Source organism: Dromaius novaehollandiae, chromosome 11 (genome assembly GCF_036370855.1).
Source record: "Dromaius novaehollandiae isolate bDroNov1 chromosome 11, bDroNov1.hap1, whole genome shotgun sequence".
Classification (NCBI taxonomy): domain Eukaryota; kingdom Metazoa; phylum Chordata; class Aves; order Casuariiformes; family Dromaiidae; genus Dromaius; species Dromaius novaehollandiae.
In genome coordinates this window covers 6,179,915-6,199,777 of record NC_088108.1, presented here as the reverse complement: position 1 = coordinate 6,199,777, position 19,863 = coordinate 6,179,915, and the positions used below count along the sequence as shown (strand labels likewise).

At 54.9% G+C, this 19,863-nt stretch overlaps 1 protein-coding gene across 2 annotated transcripts in view; it reads left to right on the top strand.

Moving 5' to 3' along the window:
• PAK3 (p21 (RAC1) activated kinase 3) overlaps window positions 1–19,863 on the top strand; it is a 148,839-nt gene that overhangs the window by 50,060 nt on the left and 78,916 nt on the right. Inside the window, exon 1 of one of the 2 annotated variants that reach the window (XM_064518130.1) lies at window positions 13,832–13,988. The exons of the other annotated variant lie outside the window; for it this stretch is intronic. The gene's annotated coding sequence lies outside the window, so the exon portion shown is untranslated. Of the gene's footprint in view, window positions 1–13,831; window positions 13,989–19,863 lie in introns of those variants that run through there. 2 annotated transcript variants of the gene reach the window in all.

Here is a 19,863-nt window from a genome sequence, read left to right as displayed (position 1 = left end):
TGTGGGGATTAAGGGCGAAAATCCCTTTCGCTTGCGTAAAGCATCAGGGGAGCAGGCAGTGAAGGGATGAGACTCCCAAAGGGGAAGTCGGCTCCCTCTCCCCTATCGCCTTTCTCCTCGCTCACTGTAGATACTGGTAGCTGTAGCTGAGGGTAGAGAGCTAATTCCCTCCTTGTGAGGAGCTGGGCTGCACCAACCTCGGCCTGAGCTGGCAGTTCAGGTCTGTGGGAGAGGCAGAGCCCGTGTACTGTGTGATGACAAGCACAGAGGAGCAGGGACCAGGTCTCACCAATTTCTGCATGGAAAAGTGAAGAGTGCTTCTGGCTTAGATTAAAGCCACGCTGCCTGTGACTGACTGACCATCTTTCCTTGCTGCTGACTGCAACCCGGGCTCGATGTGCCTGCCCTGCGCAGGGACAGCGGGGAGGAGGTGGTGTGCTGATGGCCTGGGCTGTGGCTGCTTGGCCAGCAGATGCCTGCTGTAACGAGACAACGTGATCAGGGTGGCTGGGCTTGGCTAAGGGGCTCTCCTGGGACCTCCAGCTCAAGTCCTGGGAGCGCTGGTTGGAGCTGGAGCATTCGCAGTGTTGCTGATGGGTAAGGTGGTCCTGCACAGCAGCGTAGGTCTTTATGTGCACGCTGCGGTCCACGAGGAGCTGCTCTCCCCAGAAATGGCTCCTTACCTGCTGTCTGCAGAGCTGCGCACAGCCCGCGAGGCGCAGGGAGGGCAGCGCTTGCCGGAAAGATGGTGCTTCTCTTCCTCTGATGGCGAGGAATATATCTGGCCTTTCCTCCTCTGCTTTGCTAAGACTTTCTGAACTTCTGGCATTTCCTCCTGTCTCCATGGGGCAGCAATGATTCCCGCAGGGGCAAGCACTCCCCCGTCTCCCTGTGTAGTAGCTCTCCCTGGGGCCGCGTGAGATAATTGACCTGATTCCCTAGTTTGGAACCAAATGGCTGTGTAAGAAGCCATGGTAGCAACTAGATTAAAAAAATATATAAAATCTTGGTTTGACTGCAAGGATGCACTGAAGCATAATAGGCTGGGTCCCACGGTAAGCCAGAGGCAGGCTGGACTGGCATTCAGGCCGGCAGCTGCACAGCGACATGACGCTGGCAGCGCGGTGAAAGTGAAGGCAGGAGCCTAGTCTTACTGACGCTGGTGTAACTGGAGTAACGTCATGGACTCGCCTGTTACGTTTAGCTGTGTCCTGTGGGCTGGATCCCCGAGCAGGTACGCAGCGTCAGGAAAGCAGATGGGATGCTACAGGATCAGGTACTGGCCTCTGGCTCTGTTCCTCTCTGCCCATGGCCTAGATACGGGACAGCACCTTTCGTTGTAAAGCTTCTTTGTATCAAGCTGTTATCTACGAAACAGTGAAGAGCAGGGAGATGGACACTGCGACTGGTGATCCCGTCCTTGCAGGCCCTGTGGGCACGGGCAGAGGTTAAGTGAGATCGTCAGTGAAGGTGTCAGGGTGACGCAGAGCAGAGTGGGTGCTCCAGTGAAGCATGTTGCTTTTTCTTTCATGAAAAGGTACTTAATTTTAATTTCTATTTTAAGGGTGAATGTTCTTGGCTGGGTTGGGTCCCTGTGACACTTCAGAAAGTAATTTTCAGATAGTTGAAGGCTGTCAACACACCCCAGTCATTTTCCTCTTACACAGTGAAGGATTTTTTGGAAGGAGGGTTTGACATATTCTTGCACTGAAGGAGCTCAGTCTAGCAGGGAATCTTACCAGCTAATTACAAAGTTACTTTCATGACAAGGAAAACTAGCTTTGTACCTTGGCTACAGGTTGCACATGTGCAACCTGAAGGGATGGATGCCTGCTATGAGAAGATCTTCTTTGAATCCAAATTCATTCACTTGGATGAAGATCATTTCTCTGCTTATATACTGGGCTTACCATGGACCATACATACCTGAGCTTGAGATTTCATGGGTACCCAAAGGAGGAGACATTGCATAGATGACATGGGTTAATGTAATAACTGGGCAACAGTGCAGGTTTGTAGCCTTTTTGATCCATGAGAGCACCCAGCCACCATCTCCACAAGGGTTCCCTTACACCGTTTTGTGCTCTCCCATCCTGTGGCTGCATAGTAAAACTGATGCTCTCTTGAGTGTTGTAAAGAAGCCAATCACTCGAGGTAATCCAATGGCCCTTACGTCCAGGATAGGTCTCTCCCTCTCCCTGTGGAGTCCTGCTTTCAGAGTTTCATCAGTGTATCTTCCCAGAATCTGGGGGCTCAAAACTCTGCCATTCTTTGGATAAGACTTGCCAAACCTGGGGTATTTTGTACTCTGAAAAGCATTATTTTAGAGAAGGGGAAAAAAAAAAAAAGCCAACCTTATTTTGCCAGAAAACTCATGTTCCACTGCCTTCTGGACTCTCCACTTATGAGAAGAGATTCCTTCTGGGACTGTGGCTTTTTGTCTTCAATACTTGGTCTTGTCTACACTATGTCAAGGCAGACCCTAGCTTTCTCAGTGATACAAAAGATGAGTCTATGGAACAAACTTCTCCTCGGTGTTTGTACCTGCGCACATGCTTTTCAGGGCGCCCAGGCTTCATTATTTCTTATTGAGTTCTCTTTGTGGCCAAAACCAAACTTAAGGTTTTTGGGGAAAATAGTAATGAAATACTCCTTGGCATGAACAAATTTATAAGCTCTCACATTTTACTGTGTCTCTCCTGACGTGTAGTGAGATGCAAGCATGTGTAGAGTCTCGGAGGAGAAAGGGAGGAAGGTGCTGGAAAACGTTCATGCACAAGGACATAAGAAGGGGGTATTCTCCTCTAAGAAATGACCACACTGGGATGTGTTGGAGGTAAGGCTGTGTATCTCATACTTGTGTAAACTCTGTATTTTAGGCTCTGGTAGGTCCTCTGTGTACGCAGAAGTTGTTCTGGCACATCCTCCAGTCACCATTGTGAAGTGGCCTGTCTCGCAAAGGTAGCAGTCCTTTGTCTGGAACAAGCTCATGCAAACTTGTTTGAAATGTCTCCTTAAACGAGGCTTCAGAGGAATCTTTCTTCTGGTGCAAATGGCTTATATAACAAAGGCAGTCTCAGTCCTGCTGCTCTAGATGGTATTAGTTATGCTAAAGAAAGGAGGTGCACGTTGGCTAGTTTGGTCGATGCCTGCCTGTTTTGGCCTCAAGCCATTGATCCTTAACCCAGTGTTGAATACTTTGCCTGGTCAGCAAGCTAGAGACTTTCTTTGCATTTTAACACTCCAGGTCACAGCTCTGGAAAGCTCAGGGAAGGTAAGAGAAGACGCACAGTCCCCCCTACTCTTGTTCTGATTTTAAGACTTCAGTCTAGCAGCCTGGTGTGGAAGTTGTGAGACCAGGAACAAGCCCTCTGCAATAATATGGAGGGACCCTGCCAGCAACAACACTTGAATAGACATGGTAATAAACCCTAGGTGTTATGGGATATTCTTCAGGCAATGAAGTCTTCGTTCTCCGAGTGGGACCCAGGTAAATGGTCTCAAAGACCTTTGTCTTCTCTAGTCCCTCTGGGCTGATGTTTTCCTGATGCCTCTAGTACCTTTGAATTGCAACACACTGGTAACCCTGCATTGTTTAGTATTTGCAAGCTGTTGTTTGGTGCAGTGAATTTGCATCCCTAGCACCTTTGTTCAGACGCACCTGCGATGTAGCTCCCCCGACATCCGTAGGGTTGCCTGGCTGTGATATCGCAGTTTATTCCAATTACCAGACTGTCATTGCTGCTGTTCTTTCTGTGACATAGTTGCAGGACATAATGAAGAGAAACTTGGTTATTGGTCCCATCCCTGGCTTTCATCAGTGTTAATGAACAATAGCGACAGTGATTGTATGAGAATTAAACCTGGGTAAATGTGCCCAGAATCAGGCTCATCTTCTACCAAAGGTCTGAGCAAATAGTAATGTCTTATTCTGAGCTAAGGAAGATGGATAAGTGCAGGGTAATCTATATATGGAACCACTATAACCACATCACCAGCAATAAGTCTGTATTGTACTCTTAGGAAAATGAATCTTACTCTGCAACAGGAGCTGATCTAGTAGGAGATTACTCCTCAGTTTCACAATGTTCCTTGTGGGAAAAGTGGGTCTTCAGGAGTCAGATGAGCCGGAGGAGCTCTGTGGAAATGAGGATCTGGTTTCATCTGGTGGGACAGGAGGAGGCACCGGCTGTTTGGTAGTGCATTGCTGCCCCCTTCACAGGGTGGCGAGTCCAGGGCTCCCTCGCTGCTCTGCGCAGAAGCAGGATGCACCCAGCCAGGGGCAGGGTGAAATTCTGGCTCTAGTGAAACCCCTCAACTTCTGTGGGATCAGACTGTTGCTGCTCTTGCCCCGGAGCCCGCTGGCTCTGGGAAGCAGCAGAGCTGGGCTGGCAGCTGCTGCCGCTGGTGCACACTGAGCACTGCCCTTGCGTCTCCTGCACCTTCGATCTGGCACCAGCCTCCGTGTGAAACTTGCTGGTGACAGAGTGCAAAAAATGCAGAGGTCTGGAGCTCTGCCTAAGCCCTTTTCGTTCCTGAAATACAACTGTATTCAGAGAGAAGACCCAAAGAGGAAGATGTTTTTATTGCAAACCTGTCTGAGAAGCAGGTGGTTTTTTTTTTTAAAAAAAAAAAAAAAAAAAAAAAAAGTCATAGCGGCTGCAGTGTAGAAGTGGTTAATGCCATTTCATTTTCCAGCAGTCGTATCGGTTTTAATTACACATCAAAGATTCATAGGACACATCTTAGGAGCGGTATGGCTGTTAAAAGACGCAGCGGGATGCACTCTCCAACTTACTCCCTAAGGAAGCAACCAGCTGTTGGCAGAGCCCCTGGGCCGCCCTGGGACCTGGCCTGGATGCTGGCAAGTGCCACTGCCATGTGGCCTCTTGTGCGCTTTCTGGCTTTTGGGGACGCTTCCAGGGGTGCGAGGCCTTGCAGCTGCAGCCCCTTGGGGGCAGTTGCTTTGGTGGCTGTCGCTGCGTGCTGATGGCTGTACCTGGAGTGACCCCGGGGTCTCGGGGGACCTGGGAAGCTGTGCTGCTTAGAAACGGTTCTGCTGGTCTCACCTCTTTTTTTCCTGCCTGAATGAAATACCTTGAAGGAAAAAAAATAAAGGACACATCTGGGGAGACGTGGCCTTACAGCAACCGTAGTCAATAGGCTTTTTGTTGAGGTAGGTGGCCTTTGGAAGAGGCTCCGCTTGTGTGTGTAGAGCCTGATGCTGGGTGAGGGCAAGTCGCCTTCTTCTCCGCCACGGGCAGCCAGGGGTGGAGTACAGGGTGTTCAGAGGAGCAAGGCCAAAACCTGCATTTTTAGAAATCAGATCAGTTACATGCCTTTGCTTTGGCTGTTACCCTTGTGCGGTTTGGGCCGGGATGCTGAGATGCTCTGCGCAGTCACAGCTGCTATGGGCCTCTGATGGAGTTAGTGTTCAGCATCTCTGGAAAAAACCAAAACACTGGGCGCCTCCCATTTTTTTGCCTATTTCAACGACATAGGTCCGGGCAGGAGCTCGGCTGGTCTCCCCACAGGCCCGTGCGTCCTCGGCTGACAGCGTACGGCTGGCAGCCCAGGGCTGAGCGCTGGTGTCCAGACGTGACTGGCACTACTGCTTCATGCTTACTCCACCAGGCTTCTCAGTGGGGCAATTATTATTCTTAATTTGTATTCACCTCAGTGTAATCGTTAACTGCCACAGCGTGGCCAGGTCTGAACGTTGCCTGTAATGTCACCTCTTGGGCCCATCTGGTTTTTATGCCTTCCAGCAGGCACAGGAACCAGTATTGTTCCTGTTTACAGGCAGTTGGTGGGGGAAAAATGGAGAAAGAGTATCATAAAAATTCAACTCATCCAAAACATCCAGCTCAATCCAAATATTTTGTAGACTAAAACCAAGATAAACAGCTTGAAGAACGGTTTTGACGTGCCTCACCCAACTCTAGGCATTTTACAGGTGGAGAAAGTGAGGCACAGTGATGTGTGGCTATTCCACTGAAGCCGGAGAATCACTGCTGTTTTATGATGAGCAGGTAAATTTGCAGCATTGCCCCGTCTCACCATCAGATTTTCCCCTTAAAGCGCAAGGCACCATCGTTGTGTATGTCTGTTCTTCAGTGTGAGGCAGTCCGCTCCCCTCTGCTGAGGCACTGTAGGGCGGGGGGGTTGTGCATGGTGATGCAGTGGTAACTCTGGTGCCTGGGGGGTCCACAGTAACCTGGCCAGACCCTTTGGGTGAGCTGAGCCCCTAGCCCTGTGCCGGGACATCCCCCTTCCCCAGAGCAGCTCTAGCCACCGGCCCTGGCCCCGGGGCCTCCTGGTTTGCAGCAGCAGCCCCCCCCCCCACGGCAGGGCGCACGCTGGGCCTGGGGCTGGCAGCGGGGACGGGCAGGTTGGAGAGGTCTTTGGGAGAGTGGTCAAGCCCAGCTGCCGCAGGCAGCAGTAGATAGAAGATCTGGGTGCTGGGGCCATGCCACTCCCGGGGTGTCCACCGGTGCTGAGCGCCTGCGGCTGGCGGTGCCCTGCAGCGCCGCGGCTCGGGGGCAGCCGGGGTGCCCGGGACCCCTGCCCCGTGCTGGGGGCTGCCGCGAGCCGTGCTGCGCGGGGCCGGGCTTGCTTGGCGCAGTGGGGCTGTGTTGCGTGACCAGAGCTCCCGGCCGGCACTGCAGTGCCAACAGCGCCTGCTGCAAACAAGGCAGAATAATTATGGAGCCAGGCACACGGGGGTGCAAATCTGGGCCTTTCCCTTTTCTCCAAAAGTTTGTTATTCTCTGATACCATCAAGCCTGGGAAGCGTTCTGTGGTGGTTAGATGGGTGGGGTAGATCTTGGTTTTCCGAAGCCCGAGAGCAGGCTGGGCTAAACATCTCTAGGGGATAAAATCCAGCAAGCAGGTTGGTCGTCGTTGCGCGTGTGCTAGTCGAACGTGGCGATGCTCCTGCTGAAGGAGGATGGGAGGGCTTTGAAGGCGAACCAGGCAGCGCTGGACTTCATAGGGCTCTCTTGAATTTTTGAATCCTGTTCATGTTTCTGCAGGAAGCTGTGCTGTGTCCTGTTTATAAACTGTGTTAAACTATGGGTCAAAACTTCTAAGCTGCTAGCCCTGCTACTCCTGTTGGAAGGTGATTTAAATTGCAGTTTACAGGAGAACAGACACGGGAGCGACATTGCGGTTCTGTGGGAGGCAATGTTGTTTGGAGGCTAGTGCACAGCCACTGCTGACCTGCTGCCCAGCCCTGAGCTGCTCTAGCAACTCTGCCTCGGTTTCCCCTCTGCGAGACCTGGAGGAGCAATGCTGCTGGGCTGTACGGGCCTCTCGGAGGGAAGAATCACCAATGACAGCCCAGGCAATATTTCACAGTACAGAGTTAAGTACTGCCTCATATCGTTTCCCTATTCTGAAAACCTCTTCCAGGATAGGGATCTCCTTGCAGATATTCCCATCACTTTCTTCCTTTCTGAGAAAGGTGGGATTTGTTAGCCCAGTACCTAAGATTATTTTGATAGTATTCCTGTTATATGTAATCAACTGCATCTCTGTCTCAGCTTTGGATTTTCTATCACACACGCACACAAAGTAGAAGAGCAGCGCATTCAGTTTTACTAGTTTCTGGAGATGAATTATATACTGGTTGATTGTTTACAACAGTTATGAAGATTCAGCAACATTTTAATGAGGTGTAGCAATCCTATATTAAGAAATGTGTCTATTAAACAGTCATTAGTAGTTGATTGGTACTTAATTGGCATGTGTTAATATTCTTGTTATAGCTCAGTAAAATCCACTGTTGAAGAACTTTGAGTATGAAAATTATGATTTGAGGTGAAAATATAAACCAAAATGAAAGTACAGCTGCTCTTAATGTGAAGACTCTAATAATTTCTTACACTGACTTAAGCAAACTTCTACTGTAGTTATTTTTTTAAAACAGATGAAGATGAATTAAAAGAAATCTGTCAATTATTTGCTATAAGATTAATAGTTAACTACAGAAGTAATTTCCATCCCCTCTTGGGAAAAATTCAGACTTCATCATGCTGCAGGAAAGTTTTTTTTGAAAGTGCACTCTTGAAGTGAGCGTGGGTGTTATCTTCCAGGAGATGGTCTCTGGGGGTCTACAGTTGGGCAACTGAATTTCTTTAAGCTGTGGTAAGATGATGATGATCCATGGAAGTTTCAGACTGCAGCACCCCAACCTGCTATTACTGCAGTCAGTGGTGGAAGTCTTGTGACTTTGTTGAGACCAGCTTATGGCTGAAACCCACAAGCAGGACAAGGTGAAGAATGTTTGGAGGAGAGGACAAAAAGCTTCCCAGGGCAAGCAGTCTGTGGATGTGCAGAGCTGGAGGGAAGACACCTTGCATGATCCCCCAGGCTCGGTCTCCACTGATGATAATGAGGAGAGGTCTCCATCCCATCTTGGTGTGCTGCCATCCAGGCTGATCACGTCCTTGGGAAGGGGCAGTTGTGAGCTCTCGTTGGATGAGCTGCCATTGCTACCACTCCCTTCCCTTCCTTGCCCTTTGCCAGGTTTGCAATACTTCACAGTACTCCATGGCACTGGAGTGGGAAACTATGTTAAATATTTCTGGAAATTACTTGCAAACGGGGTAAACTGAGGCAGAGAGCTGTTCAGTGACCTACCCTGCAAGTGGCAGCGGGTGAGGTCGGTGGCACGGTGGGAGGGCCCTGCGTGCCAGCCTTGCTGTGCCACCAGGCACAGGGCCAGCGACACAGCCTGGGGCAGCATGAGCCCCCGGTGCCTTTGCCGCTCAGGGGCTGGAGTTGTTCCCGTGCCACGGTCGCACTCTTCTTGCTCGGTCTCTGCCTGGAGCTCTGTAGATACAGATCCGCCACCGAGCATTTGGGACTCCCTTGCTGCTGGCAGGCAGCCTGCCCCGTTCCCATCGCTATGTGTCATTAGGTGGTTCCTATCTAATGAAGCTCCTTTCCAAGGGAGGCTCCTGACATGCTCCAGCATCGCCAGATGGTCCCCATACCTCTCCGGCTCCCGCGCTCCCTCGGATGCATTAATGATCCCTAAAGCTTCCTCGTGGAGGGGCTCCTTTTTGTGACAACCTCATTATTTGGGTAGCGGGAGCTGCTGCTACGTGGGTTGTCACGACAACCAGCCTGATTCAGAGCTGCTTGGGAAGGTCTGAACCTCAGGCAAATAAGCAGCCCTCGGCTCCCAGCAGATGCTCAGCGCGCAGCCAATCCGCGCGGCGCTGGCAAACCATGACATCATGGGCCACCCCGGCCCCCAGACCTAACCGTTAGCTCTCGGCAGCCTCCGTGTGCCGTCTCCCCCCAGCCCGTGGCGGAGCCCAGGCGCTCCGGCTGCGCTCCCCCTTGGAGCGCTCCGTGCCGCAGCGGAGCCGGCGGCCTGGCGAGGGCTGCAACCCGCTGCGCTGGGGCTGAGCGACGCGGGCGCGGCGAGAGCGAGGGCCCTGCGAGGCGAGGGGTGTGCGGCCCGCCGGTCCCGTGCAGGCAGAGCTGCGGGGTGGTGTAATCCTGACAGCCATCGGGAGCCCCATCGGGGAGCTGCTTTCTTGGGCTTTTATTATACTGGGGATGCGAGTTGTTAATTTTATCTGCAGGATGAGCTCTCTGGCAGCTACTGCTAAGTATAGTAGATTAATGGGATCCTCCCCCCCGCCTTCCCATGAAAACCTACCGACTCCCAATTAACAGTCCTGCTGTACTGCTCAGATTGCGTCCTGCTTGCCAGCGAGGTGTGATAAATGCTGCAGAACCAGTTCTCTCACGGATGGAGAATGCATCTGCTGAAGCCAGAGAGCCATTCGTGCAGTGGCCTTCAGCTGTCACTAAGGTATATTTGGGCCCTGGGACAATATATCCCATTAAGGCTGCATCCTGAATAGGGCTGGCCAAGGCCTCCCGCAGCTCCCTGGCTGCAGAGCTTTCCTGAATTCCTGCTCTGCTTGACCACCTTCCCTGTGAAAGCAGGACTAAAGTGGGCTTGAGTCATCTCTTAGAAGGGATTCCTCTTTTTCCTCGAGAAAGGCTTTTTCTCTTTGCTTCCTGGACATCTCAGCTTAAGTATATGTTTGGTTTCTGAAAACCGCTGGTGCTTGGCCTCTTATTGAGGTGTTCAGCCTTGCACGCTCCTCTTACACGCAGAGGAGTGCTGGCAGTTTCAGGCAATGCGAGTGTGCAGCACTGCAGTCGGCTTGGTAGAGTCTACCAGATTAGATCTGAAAGGTGAGGTTACATTGCTTTTGGCTTTAAAAGTCCTCAGGCATCTTTCAGAAGAATAAAGCCTAGGAGAAGACTGTCTGTTGCTCAGAGCTAATATTTTTCTTTCTCTTGCTTTGCTGTATTGGCTGCCTGGCCCTGACTTCTGCAGGGCTGCAGCTTCAGGGAGGAATTGTCTGTGGGCCAGTCTTGGCTGGTGATGCCCCCGCAAAGTGCCTGGGGAGCTCAGGCATGGCCCGTGTAAAGGGACACTTCAGCAGGGTGGTCCTGAGACAGCCAATGCTGCCTTTTTTTTCCTCACGAGAAAAGAGGTGTTGGGGCTGGCTGTGGTGTGACCTTGGCCAGCCTGGTCACTCCTACCTGCTTCTAGGACTCCCAAAGCATTAGGCACTGGCACTCCAGTTACAGCAGCTTCTGAGGTCGCTTTGGCAGGGCAATCGTGGGGCTGTCACAGGCCCTGGTGCAAGGCGCTTGCCCCTGCTCTCCCCATTTGTATCACCTGGCCCCGGGACCCTGTGGCCTGTTGCCCCATGAAGTCGTGTGGCCTCGAGACCTAACTTCTGGTAAGAAATGAGGTTCAGGGAGGCCCGGCACTCAGTGGTGTGGCTGGCTGACATGCCTGCTCTGTCCTGGGAGACCGGGCCCCGTGGATGTGCAGGCTCTGATAGCTCAAAGTGTTTTAAACTGGCTTTGACACCCACGTGACTGCCATGTGAGATGGACATCTAGCAGGGAATTCGTCTCTCCTCCCCTCCCCGTGGGGAGGAAGCTGGTGTCCTGTCCAGCTCTGGGGCCGGATCAGGCTAAGCGAGACTCTGCAGGTCCGTCCCAGCCCAGGCCTGTCCCAGGTGTCAGACCCGTGGAGCGAGTTCAGCCTGCACTGTTGAACCCCAGGGCCCCTGGGCCGCACGGATGCCATGGCCGTGAAGTCACTCCCTGCGAGTGAAAGGCTTTTCACCCGTCAGTGTGCCGCGAACAGCGTTCCCTGTGTCAGCGTACCTTGCTGCACGCGGTGTGTGTGCCCAGGAGCCCCTCCAGCTTGGACTGGGTCAACCTCATGTATGGCTGGTGGTGAAGGATCTTCATGGGTGATTTCCCCTTTCTGTCCTTTGCCTTTGCCTCGTCTCTTTGTCCCCTTGTCGAGGAAGTGTCAGGCAGCGTCAGGTGTCAGGCAAGGGAGAGCCAGCTTCCATTCAGCAGCTTAAAGGTGGCTGGAGAACACAGGGTGACCCAAATATTGCAAATTCAGCAGCAAAGGGTTTTGTGGGCTCTAAAGGCCAACCCTAATGGCAGAGACTGTTAAAAAGAGAAGTCAAGAAAAGCTCCACTGTGCATAGTCAGTGTTTGAGTGGTTTCCTTGGCTCCGAAGGGGTTGATAACTTTGGACCCGGCTAAGACTAGGGGATCCGATCTCTTGCTTTTTTTTTACTGCTTGCAGTCTGAATCTCAGTTGTGTTTGTGCTCTTTCACAGAAGAATGGAAGATGAAACTCTTTCTTCATGTGCTCTGGCTCAGCCTTTGACAAATTCATGCATAATCCAAGGCACCGGGCTTTGTGTGTTGGGGGGGGGGGGGGGCTGTTGTTTTCTTTTAATGCTTATCATCTAACTCCATTTTAGTTGGACTCTTTAAAATGCATGAAAGTGATTCACCTACACTTTGGTCCTCCTAGCTCTAATTGCATGGCTTAGCGCTCTGTCTAGACCTCTTTCTTAATGCTGCCTCCGTCCTTCAGAAGACTTTGAGCAAGGTGCATTTTTCCCCGTGTCTGATGCTTCAGAAAATTGGGGCTGGTAAATAAACTATGTTTCTGCGACTGAAGTGATCAGGAATACGTACACTTATCACTCCGTGGAGATGGCTGGGTACTGCTTGTCCACTTGTTCAGTTGTTTTGATCTGTGTGGGCTGTTTTTAAACAGCAGTTTTCAAGAGCAGTGTGGTTTGTGGGCCATGCTCCTTCGGTCCCGAGTGGCTGGGCTGGCCTGTGGGGGCTGGTGACAACTTCTTAGATGGGTTCCCTTGATCACTTGCATTCCCCTGACTCTTGTCATGGACTTTGAAGGGGGATAAGCTGGGTTGATGCCCAAGTGCTGTGCAAAATACCCTGTCTTATCTGAAGAGAACAAGAGAGACCATTTCCCCTGTAAGGCTCACTCCATTCAGCCAGACCCAACTGCCCTTGGATGCAAACCATCCTGTCACCGGTGGTGGACGCAGCTCTTCCAGCAGAACGTGGACGGTGTCTCTTCTTCCCTGGTCAAGAATAGCTGGCTTGCGAGGTTAGTGCTAACTGTAGAGGACACCAGGAGTCATCTCTCCCCAGTTGTGTTTCTCTGGGGGGGATGGAAATAACATGGAGAACTTGCTTCAGAGCCTGACAGTGATCACTCTGGATCCAGTCAGCTAAGTAAGTGATGATTTGACTCATACTTGGAAAGAAAACCTTTGCGAGACCTCAGTGTGCGCTAGGAAGCGGTGGCAGTGATTCAGTAGGGGCTGCTCGTCCGCGTCAGTACTGATTCAGTGACTCAGCGCGCCTCCGCTTTTGGAGACCTTGTCTTTCGGATGGGCTGTGAGGCGACAGCGTGGCCGCTTGTGGTCGGTGAGGATCCCGTGCCGTGCGGTAGGGCTGGGGAACGTGCTACCTCCGCTCGGGTGATCCGCGCGACCTGGCTCAACGTGGGCAACAGCAGCTAGCAAAAGGCGTTCTTCATTTCTTGCCCGTGGCCTGCTGTATAACGTATTATTAAACTGTACTTGTGCCTCTCCCCCAGGAAAAAGAAAAAAAGGTCAAAGACAGGTACATCTTGTGCAGGTAACCGCGCAGCACTTTCTCATAGGCAGTAGCAGGCAGCGGAGCAATGCAGCCAGCACCCGGCCGGCCTCCCTCGGGCCACCCGCCCAGGGGACGGGACGGGACGGGACGGGGACCTGCTGCGGATGGGCGGTGTTGAGGCTGGGCAGGTGCCGGCACTGCCGGAGGGGCCTGGACGCCCTGGCCCTGCCACAACTGTGTTTCCCAGGTTGTGAAATTTGTCACGTTGTCTGTGGGGGTGTTTTTCTTTTTTTTTCTTGTTTTTTTTTCTGGAAATAGTGCAAGTGCGAGGTCGTCGTCACCCGAAAAGGGGCTGCTTTTGCTTTTCGGGCCCTGCTGAGATGCAGGAATCGAAGTCGGGTGTGGGAGACTGGGGGCTGATGATAACCCTGCCTGGGCAAGGGGAGGAGGGCACAAGGGCGGCTCGGAGGGACAGGGTGTTTCCCGGTGCGATCCCAGAGGATCCGCGCTCCTCTTTATGGCGGCAGCTGGGGCCTGTTCCTCCCCGCTGGCACGACGGCACAGAGAGCCCAGCGGCCCCGGCGTCGCCACAGACGTTTGGGGGGCCGTTCCTGAGCGGCCCCGGCCCGGCGCGGCGGTGTCGCGCTCCGTGACAGCGCGGGGAGGCAGCGGGAGGGGAGGGGAGGGGAGGGGAGGGCACGGGGCGCCAGGCCGCTCCCGCCCGCCCCGGGGGCGCGGCGGCCCCCGAACCACAAGATCCCGGCGCCGCCCCGCCCCGCGCGGCCGCAGCCAATGGGCGGCGCGCGAGGCGCTGACGCCAGGGGCCGGGGAGCGGCGGCTCGCGCGGCGATTGGCGCGCGGCGGCGGCGCCGCGGGGGGACGGGCGGGCGGCAGATGGGCTGCGGCGGGGGGGCGCGCGCGGTGCCGGCGCGAGCCCGAGCCCGCGCCCGCGGAGGGGGACGGCGGGCGCAGCATGACAGCGCGAGCGGCAGGTAACGCCTTCCTCCGGCGCGGGGCGCGGCGCGGCGCGGGGGGGGCGGCAGGAATAACGGTGCCCCGGCGCCCCGGGCCGGCCGTCGCCGCGGCGCAGCCCTGCGGGAGCCCCGGTGCCCGCCGCGCCGGCGGGGGAGGCCGCGCCGCCGCCGCCGGTGACACCTGTGTTGCCGGGTGAGCGGTGCCGGCCGTGCGGCGGCGGCGGGCGCTCCGCGTTTGCGGGCACGCCGTGGGGCCCGCGTTGTGTCAGCGCGGGCAGCGGCCGCGGGAGCCGGCGGTGCCTGGGTTCGGCCCTTGCCGACGATGCGGGTTTCGGGGCTGCGCTTCTGCAGGGGAGCGGGACGTTCCGGGCTATAAATAACTCCGCTCCCTCCCTCCCTCTTTTATGTTTTTCTTTAATGCTCTTTACTGACAGCGTGCATCTAATTGACCCCTTCGGAAGCGCTCGGGGAGTTGCCCGGCGCAGCGAGGGGCGCGGCGGTCGCCCCCACGCCCGGCGGTGCCGGTGCCGCTGCCACGGCGGGGCCGGTCCCCGCGCCGCGCTGTCCCTTTGTCCCGGACTTGCGCGGCCGCCAAGCGAGGAAGCCTTGCGGCGCGGGGTCTGCCTGCCCCGGGCTTCCCTCCCCGGCGGGGGGGCGCCCGGCGCCCGCGCCCCCGTTTCGGCCGTGCGGGGAGTTGGGGGATCCGGTTTCTGCTGGTGCCAGCGCTGAGCCCTGTTTTAAATACAGCAGCGCGTTCGATGCGGGAGATGCAGGAGCTGAGGCAGGAAGAGCCGCGGCTCCGAGGCGAGCGGCGCGTGGAAGCGCCTGGGGCCTGCGCGGCCGGGGGCGGCTCTGCGGCTGGCCGGGCCCCGGGGTGCCGGGCGCTGCCTGCGCCTTCCCCGCGCGGCCCCGCTCCCCCGCGGTGGGCGCCGCACGCCTCGGGAGCCGGCGGCCCGGCGGACGCGCGGGGGGAGTCGGGCAGGCGGCCGCGGGCGCGTCGCGGCCCTGCGCGGGGAGCGTGCGGGGGGCGGGGGCCGCGCTCCGTCCCTGCCCCGCGCCGTGAGCGGTGACGCTCGGCGCGGGGAGCCGGGAGCCTCGTGTGCCGGCGGCGCGAGGAGCGGGCGCGGGGCCCGGGGGGAGGCCGCGGGGCGGCGAGGCGGCTGCCTGCCCGCCGCGGGGAGAGGAAGCGCTGCGGCCCGGGGGGATGATGAGGTGAAGTCCTCTCCCGCGGCTCCTCCTCTCGTGTGAACCCCGGTCCTCCAGCGGCAGGAGGGAGCGGGGGCGCGGGGACAGCTGCGGGAGGCAGCGCAGGAGCAGGCCGGCGAGGAGGCCGCCATGCCGGGGGCCGGGGGGCGGCGGGCCGGGGAGCGCAGCCAGGGCCGCGGGGCTGGAAACGCCGCCTGGGCCGGGCGGTGGCACGGGGTGGCCGCCGGCTTTCCCGGCCACCGCCTGCTGCGGGGGCAGGAGGTGCGCGAGGGGCCGGGGCCGGGGCCGCCCGGGTGTCCGCCGGCGGGGGGGAGAGCGGGGCGCCCGCTCGGGATTCTTAGGCGCCGTTACCTCGTGCCGCTTGGCGTGCGGCCGCGGAGGAGCCCGCGCGTCCCCAAGGGTTCAGGCCCGGGTCACCCGACAGGGTGAGCAGAAAATCACATAAATCAGGTGCTTGGGCTGGCGACGGTTTCAGGCCCGAGCCACGTGCTCGTGGGCCGTCCCAGGCCGGGGCGCGAGGTGGCCCTGGCGGGGCGCGCGCCTGGAGAGGGGCCGGGCTGCCCCGCTGGGGCTGGCGGAGAGCGGGTCTCCAGCGCGGGGCCGCACAGGGCAGCGGTGCGAGGGCAGGCGCTGGGCAGGCGGCGAGGGCTGGGGGGCCGCGGGCGGCAGGCCGTGGAGGAGGAGGGCTTGCTCTGAGCCGAGGCCCGCGTGGCTGGCATTTCTTCACAGAGTTGCTCTGGATAACCCAGAGTGAGTCTCGATAGCACTTCTGCTCCTGCGTGCCCCGAGCTCCTGTTACAGGATTAAGTTTCCAGCCTCGTCGGCTATTGCTTGCAACAGCAACAGTTCAGGAGGCAGCTGTGGCGGCAGTGCCACGGGCCCGCGGGAGGCAATGCCCGGGGCAGGCCGCTCCGGTGCTGCGGGCCGCGAGCTCTCTGCTCACCTCTGATCCACCTCGGGGCTCTAGCACGGGCCCACCAGCTTTTCACAGTGAATGCCTGACAGGGGCCTTGCACCCTGCAGACTAACAAGCCCGATGAGACCGTGCAGGTGAAATCCTGGCCCTGTTGAAGTCAGCAGGCATTTTGCTGTTAGCTAGTGATGACAGGCTTTCATCTCTCCTAAGGAGGCCATTCACCGGGCAGTTTCTCTGTAAGGGCCTGACCAAAACTTGATGCTTAAAAGCATGCGGCAGTCTAGATCCAAATTAGCTTGTGTGTCCTGAGTCTGTTTCTCTAGAGCCAGTCTCTGAGGTCTAGAAAAGGAAACTCAGCACAAGAGCCCTTTCCCCTTCTCCCAATATGTCTTTATAACTTTTGTGCATAGTTACGAGGACAAGTGAGACAAGTTCAGCTCTGTGGCATGATGTTCACCATAACCAGCCCATCTCCTGAGTTAGCCATCTCCTGGCCTGGCAGCTTTTGCTCCTGAAAGAGAGCTGGTTTGTGGTGACAGTCCCATTTCAGTCCCTGTTCCCCTTGCCTAGAGGCTTTCTCTCCTCTTTCTTTTAATAAGTTAATGGTGATGCTGTATCCAGACTTTCCCAGAGCTGCCAGTGATCTGGGATCCAAAACAGCGTGGTAGTTGGAAGTCTTTCAGATCTGCCTTCAGCTCCTCTGTCATTTTAGCCATGTCTGCACAGAATGGGCCACAGGGGAGACATTGCCAGATCCGACTTCCGATCCCTCTCCGGACAGGCTGCCTGTGACTTTGGGATGTTAACGCTGCTGTCAGCCTGTGCCTGCCCGGTTTGAGATCTAATTTCTGTTCCTTGCTACGCTACAGAGTGGGCAGGCAAGAGACACTTGCAGTCTTCCTCTTTCACTATCTGCCTTAGATCCTGCAAAAGATGCTTGGAAGCTTTTCTCCCAGATATTTTATGGGCAGGGGGAACAGGGAAGCTGGTGAAGAGGGCAGTGATAGGCAGGGGAGAGAGAAACACAGGCTGACTTTCACCTACCTTTCTACTCACCAGTACTGTTTTGCATTTACTTAGCACTTTCCACCTGCAGCTGTCTTGTGTCTTTTACCTTTCAGACACAAATAGTTAAAGCTTACAATGCTCACAGGAAACACTGCTAGGTTAACTTTAAGAAGGGGTAAGACGAGGCACCGAATTTGAGAATACTTCCATAGGGTCATGTGGCCATGCTACTAACGGAAGGAGATTCAGAGTCCAGGCTTCTGGTCAGTCTGTCTTAAGCAAGACACTTTTTGTAACTTCTTAAACTGTAACAGAAGAGCTTGAGGCACAGAGTACTGCAGTATGGTCAAGCAAAATGTTTCAGTGTAGGCTTCCAGTGTTTGGCTTAGAGGACTGCTAAATCTGACTAATACTGCCCAAATTCTCACTGGACGGTTTCTGTGAGTCGAGTGAGGAGGTGGTCGTTTATTCTCATTTTGAAATACAAGCCTAAAGCACCCAGGAAGGAGCCCCTCAGCAGATGGGTCTGCTGAAGGTGGAGCCATATAGCTCCAAGAGGCATCATCAAAAGGTGCAGGCAAAGTGACATACCACATTTCTGGAAGGCAAGTAGCACGGGAGGATTAAAGGGGCAGGAAAGTAGATTTCTGAGCTAACTTAAGCAAAGACTTCTGCAGAGATGAAAATAAACTATTGTTTCCAATGGCTTTAGAGGAGAGAGAGAATTGAGGCCTCCCCTGGGCAGGGCTGTTTTGTAGCAAACTCTTCACATACAAAGCGACTCCAAGAACGGTGAGCAAAATGGTACAAGGGAGTTCAAGAGACATTGGGAAGAAATACAGTAAGTAGCTCTGTGAGCAGCAGAGCTAAGGAAGCCTGGTTTCCTAGGGCTTTGCGTCTTGTGCTTGGATTCTCTGTTGCCTGATCAGAGATGAGCTTCAAAGACGCCTTTTGCCATGGACGGGAGCCTTTCTAAGGGTTTGCTCCCTTGCGGATTCTGCCGGGTGGTGCTGCAGGGTTTCCTCGGGAGGCACCCTGGGAGGGTCTCCCTTCTCTCCCTGCCTGCCCATTGTGACAAATTTTAAGAAGTTAGTATCTTCAAATCTTCCGTATGTTGGGATAGAATTAGCCCATGGGTTAAGTGGTTTTAGAAGAAACACATTATAAACAGATGCACAGTGAGACAGCAGGATCCCTTATGCCATGTGTCTAGGACTAAACCAAACTAAGAGCAGGAGAGCAAGGTTAGAAACAGACAGCATGGACAGTGGTTTCAGGTGTAATAGTGTTGGTGTCTTCATAAAGCCTGACAAATTCAGTATGGTACCCTGCAGGTTTTATTCACACAAGAAGGTCGTGACTTCTTTGAGAAGCTAGTGCCAGTGACTGTTGGAATGGGTTGATATTACACGGGATCAAGCCTTAAGTCTTTCTTTTTCTTCTGTGTTTACTTTGATTTGCCTGATACCTTTCATCCTAATGCCATTCTCTTTTTAGTAATTGGTAGCGCTCGCTAGGCCTGGGTAGGTGCAGATGCTGGTGTGCATGTCTTGTGTCAGACCCACTGCCATTGCTGTGTCTTCTGCTCCAAGAGGTACTTCTGTAATGGGAAAACATGACAAAAGTATGGATTGTTAGTAGTTTGTCTCAGCACTTTGAGCTTTGCAGATCATTTCCTGGTGTGACTGATGACAGAGGTGAACATTAACAGCTGTGGTTAGTGTGCAGCTGATAGCAAGCGTGGGGTATGGTCTGTTGGGGACAGCAAAGGGACTTTTCATTTTGCGTGTTAAATTGGACAGGTGCCGCTTAGGCCTGGCAGTATCTGAGTACAAGCTGGCCTGCTGCGTTTCCCGAGACAGCCCTCACCTCCTCGAGAAAACAGTGTGGGAGGTGGCAGGCGGGTACCTCCACTCGGGGCAAGCAGCGAGCCATCCACCCGGGTGGCTGTGAGGCCTCTCACCTGGTGGTGCTGCCTCGCGTCCCCCGGCTGCCGGTGCTCTTGACCCCAGGAGCTGCTGAGCAGGAGGCAGGCAGGCCTCCAAGTGCTCCCGGCCTTTTGTCTGCGGGGTCGGAGGGATCTTCTTGTCAGCACGTGCCACCAGCCCTACCTGCAGCCTGGCTCGCAGAGCACTGGGCCAGGTGCACCTCTGGGTGCTCGCTCCACACTCTTCCCTTCTAGAGGCAGACTGATAAAATCACGTCTCTCTTAAAACAGGGTTGCATCTTGCTCAGTTGAGAGAGCTCTGCCATGAACGTTGCTTAGCGTGAGCAGATGTTTTCTGCTGGTTCGTCTTGTTCTAGTGAGCTTTGATCATGAGTGTGTGCGTTGAGTGTTCAAGGGTGAAATAGTATTATTATATAATCAATGTCATTTCATGACATTATTTTTTATTATTTTCAGTTGCTTATCTAGTAACATGTTGACAGATGCAACTGGCTCTTGACTGATCCAGAGCAAAGCACTCCGCTGCCCTCGTGTCTTTACCTTCAGCTCCGCAGTCGAGGTACTCCGCGTCGCCTCCGTGTGACGGTGCTGCCTGAGAGTACGTGGCTCTCCGTGTGGTGCAGGTGCAGGACGCTGCGATTCAGCGCGGTGTGTGGGTTCGGGAGATGGGAGATGGCAAGGTTAAGTTTGGATGCGCCTCCTTTACTCTGTCGCTGCTTGTGTACTCTTTTCATTGTCATCAGAAGCAAATTAAGGCAATCTGGAAGCCCAGACTTTTTCCTTTCTCTGTTCAGAGTATTAGGGAAATGTTTCAA